Raw genomic sequence first — 14,263 nt, forward strand, 5'->3', positions numbered from 1 at the left:
CAGTTTGGTATCGCCTCCCATGTCCCACTGTCCTTTTAAAGGCTGCAGTCTAAGATAGCTGCACTCCAGAAGATTACACCCATTTTAGATAGGATTTACATCAATTACCCTCCCAGGGGATATGCAAATGAGCTGACCCAAGAAACTTTTGTGTAAATACCAATCCAGAGGCACTGGCGAGCGCAAATCTATTTCTATTGGTGTAAAAGCAGTGCAACTCACCCCATTTAAATTCTAGGCCAATGGAGATAAGTACAACCAGAACTATTGCAGAGCACACCACTGTTATCTTAAAACAAAGATTCTGTTATTTGGACCACTCAAGAAGTAGCTCCCATAATGTGCAGCAAAGTTATATTTGCTATATTCTGCATAACCTTGCAATTGAAAAAGAAGTAAGCATTAACAGAATGAGGAAAAAGCCCACTGTGTTGCAATAGCAGAGAAATAGAGTATCCATGATATCTGGGTCCCTCAACTCTGAAGCTACGGGCAGCCTTCTCCTCATTTGTTATTGGGAAGGTGGCACATCTTCACCTGTTCCCCACTACTTCAGCTCCCCTGTGCTCTGTGAATCACCCTATGCCACTTCCTCAATAACACTATCTAATATTCCCAGATGAAAGTACCCGAACAGACATGTGGGCGTGAGAAAGAAAGTGACACAGAAGGTGAAATGGAGGGGTTTGGGACAGAGGAACAGGGAGCATGATTTTGCTTCTGTGGCACCATCTTGCTCCAGGAACTCCTATGCGGCCTTGTTCACAATCATCCTCATCATCTCACCTTCATCATCATCCTCATCATCATCATCATCATAGTCTGCTGCTCCTCCGCCTTCCATTACTGTGGTGGTTCTGCAAGGATACAAGCTCAGAATGTGTGAGCATAAGTCCTTTGAGATTAAGGAGACAGAAAAAGGTGTGGAAGGAGGGCCAATTTCTTTAATGGTGTCCATTTGGAGATTATCAACCAAAGTACAGTATGGAGATCTACAAGCCTTTTAATAGCATATATAAATTTAATTTTTAAAACAATAACCAGACTTAAGATTGGCTTTCGTACCATTCCTGCTGGACTACCATTTTGAATCGTGTTGTCATATCCGTGCTTTTAGTTTTGTGCTTCCTGCATCTGAAAAAGCTGCATGAATGGAAGTCTCTGAGAAGTGATGGAACTCCAGTAATTAAATTATCTAATTCTCTAAAGTTACTGTAGCAGCAATTGCTGCAAGAAGGATCTCAATTCTCATGTAATTATTTTCTTATAAATATTGTGTTTCTTGATTGCTTCCCTGAGGAAATCTCCATCCTGTGGGGGCTAGACCTTATTGCAATGGAGCTCTGTTAACATCATTTATCATTGTTAGTTATTAAGTTAGCAAATTGAAAGTGACAATAAACGGTTCTTATCACACCATGCAAAAAAGAGTTGTGGTTTGAGTTAGAGTAACCTGAAATTGGCAGCTGTATTGAACAATTTGCACTCATGCTTATTAAGTGAGATGCCTGCAACAAGCTGCTCTCCATGAGAGGTTGTTTGAAGCCAAGGCCTATTTTTCCAACTTCGAAGGAGAATTATGTAAAGTAATAACACAGTGAAACTATACAGTGCATGGTTTGATCGGCTACATGAGGGGGAAGCTGCTTCAGTGACGTAAAGGTGTATGGCCTTGAGAAACATGTAACCTCATCACCTTCTTCTAAAAGTCTTGTAAAGAATGGGTATGTTGTAGACAGCAGTGACCTTGCGCATGCTAAAATCTTTCATCAGAACAGTGCATGTGGTTTGAATAATAAGGACCCCAAAATAAAATTATTTTCTAAGTCCTGCCTCCTTTTAAAACAAGCCATTTTAGTAGTGCCTTATGTGATATTGATGTCCCGACTGTACGATGCAGTGTGCTTTAGGAATTAGAAGCATGTTTGTACAGTTGTTGATCTGTCAAAACGTTACTTTGTCTTGCTGCTGTAATTTGGAAGGATCGTAATTAAGACTCACACTACCTCGACATCTGAGAACCCTGCCCAGACTTTGAGAGTGATTAAGTGGATACAGCACAGAGCAGCCTGGGAAGGAGAGCACAGGGAGAATTGGTAAGCACGCACATTATGTACAAGAAAAAATCCTATTTTACGACCTTATTATACTTCAGAGGAGCAAGAAATCAAAAAGGATTTTGTACCAAATAAAAAAAGTAAATTAAAAAACTAGTTTAATAGTGAACTGAAAAATATATATATATATATATGCTTTTCTCAATTAATTTTCAGTTTCTTTGAAAATCCAACATCATGCATTTGATGATCAACAGTTAGTATTCTATTCAATATACACAATAAATATGACACATTTATATTTACAATTCCTTTGTTTTATAACGTTCCTCTATTTGAATGCATGTTCTAACCTATAACATCAGTGAAAAAGTCAATAAAAACACCATACTTTGATTTGTAAAATTCTGAGTTTTATTTGTGTACAAAAGAAGACATAAAAAAAAGTTCTGGGTTTTTAATGTTTTATAATCTATTAATGAGATCAAATGGAAATGGTAAGATGAAGGCATTTTGTGGAATCCAGAGCTCGTCTTCATATTCAAGGATAAAAGGATTACCATTATCAATGTATATACTTATGGATACCTATCAGAAATGCATTCATGTTGCAACAAACATTTAACTGAAGTTTTTATATAAATTATTTCAATCAAAAATGATGGAGGCTATAAGGATGGGCATTTATAGCAATTCAAAAAAAAGAAAACATGTTCGGCTGTTGTTAGTTAGTATCTTGTTATTCAGAGCGGAATTCACAATTGATATGTGCTTAAAAAATTCAAAGTCGTTCACTTCACATAACCTTTGTGCAGTTAGCTGTTCAAAAACACGAGCAGTGCATCTAAACAAAATTAAACAAAAAAAGCCGATTCAAAGAGCTTTTGAAACCAAAACTCAAGTTAAAAGCCTGAGAAATCAAGGTACCTGAAGAAAGGGTCTTCATCATACCCTGCTGCCACATCGGCTTTTGACACAACAGACTGTAATGATTTATCCAGCTGTTTGAATTTTACACTGTAACATACAAAACTACTATTGATTTTGGCAAATCCATCCAAGCTCATTTGTTTTTGATTCTTTCCTCTGTGTTGTGACAAACCTCTTCTATGTCTATACAAAGCTATAAATAACCTCAGGCTAATACTGGAAAAGTCTAATGATGGGCAAGAAAGCAAAAGCAATTGTGTAAGAAAGCAATGCGGATTGAATAATCAAGCCGCATTACCAAGTGGAAACAGACATCAATCTTACATCTTCAAGGAGATGCAAACTACCTGTCTAATCATGTATTGTTTTTTTCTCCTGTGATCATTTTTTTTTCATTTTTTTCCCCTAAATCATTGTTGCTGCCTTCGAAGATAAGCTTGCAATATACAGACTGAGAAACCTGCAGGAATTAACCCACCAGGTGCCTAACTGCTACTGTAGTGCCTCATACTGTTTCTAAAGAAAAATTGGAAGGTGATAGCAATAAAAGTTATTTGCAATATATAGAATGTTTCAGCCAAATGAATAAAACACATATTAATCATAGCAGCTAGCAGATATAAAACGAAAGGTTCACTTCTGGTGCAGTGAAGTGATATAAAAATACTTTCAATCTATTCAAAGCTACGAGGTCCGTATCATCTTTAAAAAATATATTTTGTAGCCTTAATGATTTCAGAATTGTGTATGTTTCTTAATATTATATGTGTTATAAATGTACGCAATTCTGAAAGTAACAAAGTAAAGGTAATGATTAAATTAAATAATTACTAAACATTTGTTTCCTGAAAGAAACATGTGTGGTGCTCACAGATAAAATAAAGTTAGCCAAAGTATTCGGGAGAATTGCATTGAAGTTGGGAGCAAAGTACTTATTTTTGCAGTTAATAAAAAGGTTTATTTAAGTTAATAGCCCATTGGGTAGGGTTAAAATGTGCATCACAATACAACAAAGTAAATCAAAGCAGCGAATGTAGAGAAGGGAGCTGCACAGGAAAGGTGGTTTAAAGGAACATTAACTTCTGCACCTGGATATTGTTATTTCAGCTAGGTTTACTTCCTCTATCTGTGTAGTCATAAAGCAACAATTATTTTTCTTATTGTTATTTTGCAACAACCATATCGGAGGAAGGTCTTTAGGGAGCAATCACCTAACTGTCATCAGCACTTGTGAAGTTTGGGAGTAGTTTGGCATAATCCCCAATGTTCTGCTCTAAGGATTAACTGGTCATTCATTTCATTGCTGTTTATTGGATTTTGCTGTGCACAAGATGGCTGTTGTGTTTGCCTACCTAACAACAGTTGCCAAATGTCAAAGTAATTCATTGCATGTGAAGCATTTTGAGATATTTCTGAGATGTGATGAGGCACTACATAAACGTGAATCATTCTGTACTATTTCATTTGAGAGATCACACAGTGATCATTGTTGCTAATACCAGTTCAGAACATCCAATAACAAATCTCATTAGTCTCTATTGTGTACGGAGTTAACTTTTAATTTGTTAAGATGATACATAGAATTTGCTGATACTAAACATTTAAACACAGTAATGCACAATGGTATTAAGTTCCAGCAGCACAGAGCACAATACCAGGCAGCCAAATTCCTTCTTTTCTATAATGGTATGAATTTTGATTAATTGATACAAAAAAAAGATAAAAACAACTGCTGATCTTAATTGGACCAAAATTTAGCATTTTCAAACAAATTCTCTCACACCCACCATCAGGTAATTGTCATTATCACTGTTATAATTACTGGGGAATTGTTTTCTGAAATCGACCAGCTCATAAAAAACGTTTCCTGAACTTTTCATAACTTTGTTAGAACTTAGAGGCGACTCATTACCATTAAGTAAAATGTTTATTTCAATGAAATGTGCTGTCTTTCTACAGTAAACATGATATGCTCTTCCTTTCATTATACTCTGGTTTCTCTCAGTTATACAAGAATCATGATGATGGTTAACCTAACAGGAGAAAAACTCTAAAAGAGAATAAAAAAAACAAAACTGCAAATCTGAAACAAATAAATAAGACGTGTCAAACATTTGTAATAATATGTCAAACATATTGCTAATAATAAACTGCTGGATTCCACAGATTAAGTTATGGTGATAATTTTGACTTTGGGCACTAGTGTAAAACAGACGATATCAAGTCAGCCGCCCATTATACATCTGTCCTGATTTTCATTTTTATTGAAGTCAATGGAAGTGAAAATTGGGTGAGAGGCATAACAAGCAGCTGAATTGATATCACCCATTTCACACTATCACCCAAAGTCAAAATGTCACCCCTTATATGTTGAGTTATCACTATGATATTATGTTTATCACCTTTCACAGCTACCCTAATAAGTACAATAGTTAATAAAAATAACATTGCATAAAATTAGCATAGTTTGGGATGGCACGATACTGAATTTCCTATACTGATGTATAATACCGCCAGCAACTTGTTGCCGTGGGCCATATACAGCATAAGTGGAAAGCAAAGAGCACAGCATCCATTTTCTGGAAATACTTACTATATATGCCACAAAATCAAATTAAAGCCAAATAAAACACTATGGCAATAAAACTGCAATTTCTTTCGGTACTTTTTGTTAACTCTCACGTGCGATTACGTAATAGTATTCTGAGGGAACTCTCTTTTCAAATATAAAGTCTATGAGGGAAAAATAGGGTTCTTAATGAGAAGCCAAGTTCATTTTTTCTAACTGAGGAGATAAAAGGTGCTGGACATTTGGAGGTCAAAATTGAAGGTTTTGCTTGACAGTTGCACGAGTCGTAGCAGCACAGTCTAACCTAACCAGGCATCAAATTCAGAGCAAACTGCCAACAGAGGAGGGCCTGTAACCCTCAGCAAGAAGAATTTGTAACAGTTTCTATTAGACTACAAAAGAATTTGCCTGGAAGCTCAGTTTGAAAGATCCGTTCATCTGTAGTCAGAATGGTGAGATGGTGAAACAAGAGCCACTTTTATGAGGTACGTAATACAATAATGGATAAATTCAGTGAGGCTGGAAAGTGATACTTTGATGAAAGTGAGTGTGCTGCTCCACCTTTCATGCTTTTCATATTTTTGTGTACACAAAGTTGCTTCCACGAGTTGAGCGAACTAAAGGGTTGGCCAATTTAAGAGCTTGTGGAGTCAAGCACAGAAATTATGTTTTGCCATTAAAAACAATAGCACCAGATTTTAGTCCACAAAACACTATATTGCCCAGAGAATAAGAATGAGTGCATACAGTGATTTTCACTTCCCTTCAGTATCAATTGATGCTAGCTGATAAGACATCATTCAACTTCAAAAGAAAATAATCCCTCCAGCTACGAAAGAAATTTAAGAAACAAAATACTGAAAATATATATGAACAGAATGTTCTAAATATTGATTTATTGTGTTGTTTTTTTTGTCTTGAGGCCCAATGTAGAGATATCTTGTTATGATGTGCTTCCTGAGGTTTAAACATGCTCTTTAGATTTGCTACTAAACTATTACTGCTTTATGATATGAGCTGCAGCAGAAAGGAAATTGTTGGCTTTTATTTAAGTGAATACGACAATTCTATCTCAGAATGATATTTTGGACAAAGAAATGCTTGCTTTCCTGCTTATTAATAGGTTATTTATATATTTTCATCCAAAAAAGCAGACTAAAAGCCTAAACTTCATTCAATGGAAATCGTACAGGATTACTGAAAAAAAACTGATAGGAACATAGGAACAGGAGTAGGCCATTTAGCCCCTTGAGCCTTTTCCATCATTCAATGAGATCATGGCTGATCTGTGACCTAACTCCGTATACCCGCCTTATCCCCATATCCCTGAATACCTTTGGTTAACACAAATCAATGAATCCCTGATTTAAAATTAACAATTGAGCTAGCATCAACTGTCATTTGCGGAAGAGAGTTCCAAGCTTCTACCACCCTGACCATGTAGAAGTGTTTCCTAACTTCACTCCTGAAAGTCCTGGCTCTAATTTTTAGGCTATGTCTCCTAGTCCTAGACTCCCCAACCAGCGGAAATAGTTTCTCTCTATCTACCCTATCAGTTCCCCTTAATATCTTGAAAACTTCGATCAAATCACCCCTTAATCTTCTAAATTCCAGGGAACACAACCCTAGTTTGTGTAATCTCTCCTCGTGCTATTCATCACACTACAAAAATGAAAAGCCTTACGTGTCTACATTTTCTCAAATTAGGGTTGGTTGTCTTGATAACTTGCACTAATCTGCTACTTATTAATAGTTTGGAAATATATTGCAGCAAGTACAAAGCATTTTAGGTGCAGAATTTCTTTTTTCCTGATTGGTTTATCGTATGTAATTACAATTGCATCAGTGGTTGAGTTTTTAAATAAAAACTAACAGTGATTGAAACCCACTCTGGACTACAGTGATAAGCAGATTTTACTGTGGAGTATAAACATCACTGGATTCATTATACTTAATATATAGTTAAAACTTTACGACTGTTTGTAAACTGACTGTTAAATGTGAATAGTTAAGTGATACTGCCAGATGACCTTCCATTAGTCACTTGATAAAAAGGATTAAACTAATGATAAGGAACAACCAGGCAAGTCTAGCATTATTTCAAAACATGATCAAGCATTTAGGAACATATCAGCATTTGTTATCTTACATTAAATGAGTTTTGCTCCATTTCATTGGCTTCTGTGTATTTATTTACTGATGCTAACTTGACACAGAGGTAGGATTCACACATTCACTTTCCCAGACAGCCCTGCATTACTTGTACAGCTTTTGTGATTGAAATTTTTGTGCTGTTTCTCACAAAGGAGCTCATTTAGTTCTGGTTACCTAATATTCTAGGTCAGTTGATGGACATTTTGCTTGGCGAATAACCTCATAAAAGGTTAAGGTTAGGCTTAATATAAGTTTTCCCACAAAATATTGCAAAATTTATCATAGGGGCTGCATGGAGTCACTAAGTCTGCAGGATGTAATCCGACATCCTGGTTATTCTGGAGCCAATCTGTAGCCAACACAAAGCCCTATTTAATGTACTGCCAATCACTGCAGTACAGTAGCTCAAGAAAAAGGGCTGATCAAGGCTTTTCTTTGACTTAAAAAAAAAGAAAGATTGTTTCTTTTCTTTTACAACTTTAGTACATATTAAAAGGTTGGTTTGATATGTTATTTTTATGATTGTTAAAAATTCTTTCTAAAATCTTCCAGTGCATGTGTTTGCCCATAGGAAGTAAAGGTTTGAAGGAGTTTAGGATTCTGTTTGGAGAAAATGGGATGAACCAGATCATATTCCCACTGTAATGCAACAGAGATTGTAGTCTTGTTATAAATGGTCATACATGACTTAATGTTTGAACAAACTGTTTTAGATTTTATTTTCTAAGTGAATATCTATGGTATGCTATCTGTGCTGAAGACACTAACATTCCATTCATGCGATGAGAGTAATGTTATTTGGATCAGTGTAATTCAAATCAGTTGGAACCAGATCCAGGATTGGTGCCTGCTTGCTTAAAACTACAGGCTATTTACACAGTGAAGCCTGTTTAAAGGAGAACATTGTTTCTCCAATCTGGTTTGGAAATATTTTAGTCAGCTTAAAAATAACAAGCATATAAAACCCTCAAGCCAAAAAAAAGATAGATGAAGCAAATATACTCATAGAGAACAACGTTACATGTTATCTTCATGTGTCCTTTAATTGGACTGTTGAGCTCCCCAAAGAGCTGTCAATTTAAAGGTAATCCTGATAGGCTCCAGAAAATATTACATTGCATGTCCACGATCAGTTAAGTGACTGGGAACAACAGTTTGAAACAGTCTTTTTAACTCGGCTCCAGAGGTAGCTCATGAACCAAGTAAGGAGGTAAAATGCACAGAATGCAGGATAAGAGAGATAGTCTTCAGCCAATACTTTGACAATGGTATGTAAACCTAATACATCCCTAGTGCTGTAAAACAAACAGTTTTTTTTCAGTTCACTCTTCTGAAGTTGATGAAGCGATAATATAACCTTATTATAGAAATTTCAGGCATTTCTAAATAGGCTAATTATATACAACATGAGGGAGCCAAGAGACAATGCTCACAACATTACAAAGATTTTTTAATGAATTATATTTCTATACTATGCAAAGTGCGTTTGGGCAAATACTGCACTACTGATATCATTATGGGGCACTGCACAGATCCTGAGAGGGTGACTAGGAAGACATGTACCAACAGTTGGAAGTGGAGACCATTCGGTTGTGATGAGGACTGCTTCCAGCTGGGAGAGTGCAAAATGAACATGGCAGAATGATGAAACTGGGACTTTGCAGGGTCCTCCAAATTCAAAGGCAGAATCAGAGAGCTGGTCTTATTATTAGGACCCAGCTAAAAATCAAGATATGAAGTCTTGGTACGTGAGGCAAGCTTCTGAGGTGGATTGAAAACTGGTTAAACTGGAGAAAGCAAAATGTGGTTGTGAATGAAGCTGTGTCAACATGGCATAGCATCACTATGGATGCCACAAGGATCAGTGCCCATTGTTGTTTACAGAGGATATAAATGATTTGCAGCTGAGGGGGGAGGTGACATGGTTCAAACAGTATGGAACAGGCAAACAAAATGCAGAGGTATATGGATAGGAAGGTGGGCTAATGAATGGCAAAAAGCATCTAATGTGGAAAAATGTACAGTAATGATACTAGTGGAAGGGAAATAAATGATGGGAATATAAACTAAATGGCTTTGGGCTACAGGACACAACACAATAGAAGGATCTAGGGATTTAGGTGGTTAGCTCACTATCCTGGGAAGTACAGCCAGAGGGATAGATCATAAATCCCAGGAGGGGAGTCACTACACTGCATTGATATGGCCACACCTGGAATGCTAAGTACAATTCTGGGTGCTGTACTATAACAAGGATATTCAGGCATTAGCAGCAGTGCAGAAAAGGACAACTAACCAGATGCTTAGTTTAAGGCATTTGAGCTGAGTAAAGTTTGAAAAGGCTGGGACTGTTTACTTTAGAGACGAGCAGGCTCAAGGAGATATAATTCATGTATTCAAGATACTTAAGGGAATAAATAAATTGAACCATGTTAATATGTTTGAGGTTGCCATATACTCTAGAACGACATGAGCTCAAGTTTAAAAGAGGGAAGGTGCACAGACAGTTCAGATTTGGCCAGATACTTTGCCTAGAGGATGGTGAATGCAAGGAATGGACTGCCCAAGGAGACAGTGGTGACGGATGGGGTAAGTATTCACCTTCACTGCACAAGCGGTAATCTGGTAGAGTCATTTGCCCACTCAGTATAGAACCATTGATTTCAATGGAATGAATATTGGGCGAATTCTATAATGGATGGGCGATCCACTCTGCTAGATTACTGCTCATGCGATGAAAATTTACCCTATAGTGTGGAAAACATAAGGGAGAATTGAATGGATATTTAAGGGAGGGAGTGGGACAGGTCAGATGGCCTGAAGAATCTTTTCTAATTCTATACTTTCCTATAATCTTATATCTGCATGCACGTCCTGACAACTTTTTCCATTATAAACTCCTATGTCTACATTTATAATAGAAACTACTCATGTCAATGTGTCATGCTGTAATTACAACCTTCTGCCAGTGGATGCACTGCAGCACCCTCACTGTGAGAGAATGCAATTACAGTATGACATGCTTACATAGGCAATTTCCATTATAAATGCAAATAGGGGAAGTTATAATGTAACTATAAAAAGGACAGCATGTATGATTTTAAAATGGATACTGAATTACATTTATATGCCCTGCTCCAATTAGCCCTTGCCCTTTAGCCCTGCTTCAACTGAAGACTGGTCAGGTCTTCCTATGTGCACTTCCATGGGTAGTCGACTATTAATTATAAAGAATTATGATTACCGCCCTTTCTGTTTTGTTTTATACAATTAGTAATGGTTATTTCACTGACCAGTTGAATTAAAATATCAAATACACCAATTTGGAGGGGGTGGATCTAATCAGCATAAGTAATGTTTTATGTTCTGATACGACGATGAACTGTTCTACATGGAGCAAGGTTTAATATTGCTGACAGAGTTAGGTTATTATGTTTCATTCAATTCTTTTGGTATAGCAAGCAGAATAGATATTTATATTGTATTGATACGTGATGATGCAAAATCAAAAAATACAAATGAGTTCTAACAATAGTAGCTAGTTGTGCCATATGTTTAATGGAACTATTTGAATTTGGTAGCATTTCTGTTGTGTATAGTGTGGTTTAAAAAATCTGTAGCGTCAATCAGGTAAATATGTACAGGTAAATACATATCCTTTTGTTTGATCCACTCATATACACATAAAACGTGGTAATCGTCACTATAAAATAATGTTCTTAGACTTTATATACACGTTGTTTTGCTGCAAAGCTTTGTAATGAGGAAGCCTTATTTCTTTGTTTTGTAAAAAAATGAAAAAGCAGTCATAATGTGATTAAATGAGCTATTGCAAAATTAGTTGTACATGAAATATTTAAGTAGTTAAACATTAAATTGTGCTTATTTTTAATTTTCACTGATTATATTGAGGAACTAACTGCTAAACTTTGAGGTAAGCCATTGCTAAGGCTAAACCTACACTACGACAATAGTATTGGCATTAAATGATTTGCTTCTCACTGACGCCAAAATTTGTAGTATAAATCTGGAGTCAGAGCCTGACCTGACTCAGAAGTGAAGCGGAGTGAGACATTCTCCTTCAGGAAATCTTACTCCTCTTCGCTGTGGAGTTAGGTCAGGCTCTGAATTCTGATTTATACTACAGGGCAAATTTTACGAATTTATGCCATGGGATGAAGCTTTGCCTGCCAGAAACGCATATCGGGCATGGAGGTTAGCGGACACCACAACATTTTCCATCCTTTAAAATGAACTCAGTATGGGGGAGGGTGATTATATGAAGTAACGTGGCACTGGTCCAACATCCCATGGCCTGGTCTTCAGAGCTCTCAAGGAAGTTCTGAACTGCAACATTCAAGATCAATGTGAAGGAGGCCTGCTGGTTTCCCACCACTGATGCAAGCGGATGATTAGAAATCCAACCGGAGAAGAACTGAAAGATTGTTCTCAGGTGTAAAGGGGATGGGCTATGAAGAAAGATGAGAGAAATTTTAACTCTACAGTGCAGAAAGAGAGCAGTAAGGGAGAGATTTCAATGAAGTATATAAAAAATTAAATTGCATAGTAAGAGTTAACTTAGAATGTTATTTTGAATAAAGCCACGAGAGTAGGTTCACAAATTTTAATTATTGGAAAGTAAATTTAAAACAGATATTAGAAAGAACTTCTTTATCAAAAAATGATAAGTGCTTGGAACAATTTTCTAGAGTAGCAGAGCCAAAAACATTAGGAATGCTCAAAATGTGGTTATTGTTGGAATGGGAGAGGTAAGAGCTAAATTTCCAAAGGCCTAATCCCAGCACAGACCTTTGCCCACCAAAAGTGCGTATTGGGAAATCATGGGACGCATACCTGCAATTTTCCAATATGCCCTCCTAGCAGGCAAGGCAACACTCTTGGACTTCACATTTGGAAAATGGACCCTTTAATGTATGGCGGGATGGAATTAAATGGGTTGAATGATCTTTTCTTGTCCTTGTCTCAACACCTGCCACGTCATGATGACCTTTGGTGATTTAACTGCAAGATTACAATTAATGCTATTATTGGATGGAGATTCCACTTATTTGTTTTGTTTGTGTGAAACTATGATTACACACAGAATAAGATAATTACTTGACAGCAGGATTTTGCTAGTTATTTAAATTAATGGTCGGATTATTTTGGTTACTTGCTACTGGAAGGTCAAGGCTCCCTGCCAGAATCACTAAGTGGGAAAAGATTCTTTGATTCTATGATCCATCAGCCTTTCATATTTATTGCTCCTGTAACAACTCTATTCATTTCTTTTCAGCAAAGGTCATTGCCAAGTTAGGCTGTGTCATTACTGAAGAATAGAAGTTTAAGTCTGCCGTCAGAGAGATTAAAGAAATACACATGTGAAAGACACGAGTATCAGGTCCAGTTCAGAATGGAAAGTTACTTTTCCATTTCTGAGTCGTTCTATTGTACATGTAGATACAGGGCAGTGTGAGTTAACCCCCATAAAAGTAAGATGCTCAGACCGCTTAAGTGAGTGACGAACAGCACTGTACCCAAGAATGTATCTGCAGCAGACCCCAATGTACGACAGGATACATTCATTAATTGGCATCATCATGCTCGTGATCTTTGCACAAATACGTATTTCGTTTTACAAACCTCATTGTCTGGTTATACACTTTCCCAGGCCTCTGGACCTCTTTCACACACAAGAGCTGTGCCCATTGTGGTTTGAAATCAGTGCAGTATTGTGCTGTGAACGCTTCTCTTCTTTGTAACATTTTACTGAATACACCATCTCTTTATCTTTGTCGATGTTTTCTCCATGGTGTCACATGGAATTAAATGGTCATTACCTTTACTATTGCACTTGAACCAAAGCTGATTCAAGCAGTTATTCAGCTGTACCATAGAGGCTCGTGAAAAAATGCAATCCTCATGCTAAGTTTTACACATGGTTTATGCAGATAACCTGAAACTCCACACAGTTAGCAGAACAAATGGTATGATTAATGTACTATAGGTTAATAGCACAACAGATTATTTGCTATGTTGGACTGGCTGCCACAAGCTTGTGCTTGTATAATACAAGAATAATTAAAACATGGTGTGACAAGGTTACATTTATTGTACATAATACATGTTTACTTTAGTATTTTTTATTCATTCATGGGATGTGGGCGTCGCTGGCAATGCCAGCATTTATTGCCCATCCCTAAATGTCCGTGAGAAGGTGGTGGTGAGCCGCCTTCTTGAACCGCTGCAGTCCGTGTGGTGAAGGTTCTCCCACAGTGCTGATAGGGAGGGAGTTCCAGAATTTTGACTCAGCGATGATGAAGGAACGGCGACATATTTCCAAGTCAGATGGTGTGTGACTTGGAGGGGAACGTGCAGGTCGTGTTACTCCTACATGCTTGCTGCCGTTTGCCGTCTAGGTGGTAGAGGTCGCGGGTTTGGGAGGTGCTGTCGAAGAAGCCTTGGCAAGTTGCTGCAATGCATCCTGTGGATGGTACACACTGCAGCCACAGTGCGCCGGTGGTGAAGGGAGTGAATGTTTAGGGTGGTGGAT

General features: G+C 37.2%; 1 long non-coding RNA gene across 2 annotated transcripts in view; it reads left to right on the forward strand.

The window, feature by feature from the left end:
- Positions 1-1,922: 1,922 nt before the first annotated feature.
- The window catches only part of LOC137333622 (uncharacterized), a 51,543-nt gene continuing 39,202 nt past the window's right edge, over positions 1,923-14,263 (forward strand). Inside the window, exon 1 of one of the 2 annotated variants that reach the window (XR_010965945.1) lies at positions 1,923-2,096. This is a non-coding gene — a long non-coding RNA (uncharacterized lncRNA). Of the gene's footprint in view, positions 2,097-8,897; positions 8,979-14,263 lie in introns of those variants that run through there. The other variant, XR_010965944.1, reaches the window with a different exon arrangement.

The sequence above is a fragment of the Heptranchias perlo genome, chromosome 2, assembly GCF_035084215.1.
Source record: "Heptranchias perlo isolate sHepPer1 chromosome 2, sHepPer1.hap1, whole genome shotgun sequence".
Classification (NCBI taxonomy): Eukaryota; Metazoa; Chordata; class Chondrichthyes; order Hexanchiformes; family Hexanchidae; genus Heptranchias; species Heptranchias perlo.